The 2,402-nt window shown below is 37.9% G+C and overlaps 1 protein-coding gene across 1 annotated transcript in view; it reads left to right on the forward strand.

Moving 5' to 3' along the window:
* The window catches only part of ACER3 (alkaline ceramidase 3), a 175,761-nt gene that overhangs the window by 141,779 nt on the left and 31,580 nt on the right, over window positions 1-2,402 (forward strand). The window lies entirely within an intron of this gene.

A 2,402-nucleotide genomic window follows, 5' to 3' on the forward strand; every position in this document is an offset into this window, starting at 1 on the left:
TATATAGTGATACAAGCCTTTCTCAAGAAACAAGAAAGGTCTCAAATACACAACCTAACCCTACACCTAAAGGAGCTGGAGAAAGAACAGCAAAGAAAGCCTAAACCCAGCAGGAGAAGAGAAATCATAAAGATCAGAGCAGAAATCAATGAAATAGAAACCAAAAAAGAAACAGTGGAACAAATCAATGAAACAAGGAGCTGGTTCTTTGAAAGAATTAATATGATTGATAAACCCCTGGCCAGATTTATCAAAAGAAAAGAGAAAAGACCCAAATAAATGAAATCATGAATGAAAGAGAGAGATCACAACCAACACCAAAGAAAAACAAACAATTATAAGAACATATTATGAGCAACTCTGTGCCAACAAATTTAACAATCTGGAAGAAATGGATGCATTCCTAGAGACATATAAACTACCTCAACTGAACCAGGAAGAAATAGAAAACCTGAACAGACCCATAACCAGTAAGGAGATTGAAACAGTCATCAAAAATCTCCAAGCAAACAAAAGCCCTGGGCCAGATGGCTTCCCAGGGGAATTCTACCAAACATTTAAAGAAGAACTAATTCCTATTCTCCTGAAACTGTTCCAAAAATAGAAATGGAAAGAAAACTTCTGAGCTCATTTTATGAGGCCAGCATCATCTGGTTTTGATCCCAAAACCAGACAAGGATCCCATCAAAAAAGAGAATTACAGACCAATATCCCTGATGAACACGGATGCAAAAGTTCTCACCAAAATACTAGCCAATAGGATCCAGCAGTACATTAAGAGGATTATTCACCACGACCAAGTGGGATTTATTCCTGGGCTGCAAGGTTGGTTCAACATCTACAAATCAATCAGTGTGATACAATACATTAATAAAAGAAAGAACAAGAACCATATGGTACTCTCAATAGATGCTGAAAAAGCATTTGACAAAGTACAGCATCCCTTCCTGATCAAAACTCTTCAAAGTGTAGGGATAGAGGACACATACCTCAATATTATCAAAGCCATCTATGAAAAACCCACCACAAATATCATTCTCAATGGAGAAAAACTGAGAGCTTTTCCACTAAGGTCAGGAACACGGCAGGGATGTCCATTATCACCACTGCTATTCAACATAGTACTAGAAGTCCTTTCTTCAGCCATCAGACAACAAAAAGAAATCAAAGGCATCCAGATGGCATCCAGATCGGCCAAGAAGAAGTCAAACTATCACTCTTTGCAGATGATATGACACTATATGTGGAAAACCCAAAAGACTCCACTCCAAATCTGCTAGAACTTGTACAGGAATACAGTAAAGTGTCAGGATATAAAATCAATGCACAGAAATCAGTTGCATTTCTTTACAGCAACAACGAGACAGAAGAAGGAGAAATTAAGGTGTCCATCCCATTTATAGTTGCACCCAAAACCATAAGATACCCAGGAATAAACCTAACCAAAGAGACAAAGGATCTATACTCAGAAAACTATAAAATACTCATGAAAGGAATTGAGAAAGACACAAAAAAATGGAAAAATGTTCCATGCTCATGGATTAGATGAACAAATATTGTGAAAATGTCTATGCTACCTAAAGCAATCTACACATTTAGTGCAATCCCTATCAAAATACCATCCATTTTTTTCAAAGAAATGGAGCAGATAATCCTAAAATTTATATGGATCCAGAAAAGACCTTGAATAGCCAAAGGAATATTGAAAAAGAAAGCCAAAGTTGGTGGCATCACAATTCCGGTCTTCAAGCTCTGTTACAAAGCTGTCATCATCAAGACAGTATGGTACTGGCCAAAAATAGACACATAGATCAATGGAACAGAATAGAGAGCCCAGAAATAGACCCTCAACTCTATGGTCAACTAATCTTAGACGAAGCAGGAATGAATGTCCAGTGGAAAAAAGACAGCCTCTTCAACAAATGGTGTTGGGAAAATTGGACCATTTCTTTACACCACACATGAAAACAGACTCAAAATGGATGAAGGACCTCAATGTGAGAAAGGAATCCTTCAAAATCCTTGAGGAGCACACGGGCAGCAACCTCTTTGACCTCAGCCACAGCAACCTCTTCCTAGGAACATCGCCAAAGGCAAGGGAAGCAAGGGCAAAAATGAACTATTGGGATTTCATCAAGATCAAAATCTTTTGCACAGCAAAGAAAACAGTTAACAAAACCAAAAGTCAACTGACAGAATGGGAGAAGATATTTGCAAATGACATATCACATAAAGGGCTAGTATCCAAAATCTATAAAGAGCTTAGCAAACTCAATACCCAAAGAACAAATAATCCAATCAAGAAATGGGCAGAGGACATGAACAGACATTTCTGCAAAGAAGATATCCAGATGGCCAACAGACACATGAAAAAGTGCTCCACATCACTCAGCATCAGGAAA

The sequence above is a fragment of the Mustela nigripes genome, chromosome 1 (genome assembly GCF_022355385.1).
Source record: "Mustela nigripes isolate SB6536 chromosome 1, MUSNIG.SB6536, whole genome shotgun sequence".
Taxonomy (NCBI): Eukaryota; Metazoa; Chordata; class Mammalia; order Carnivora; family Mustelidae; genus Mustela; species Mustela nigripes.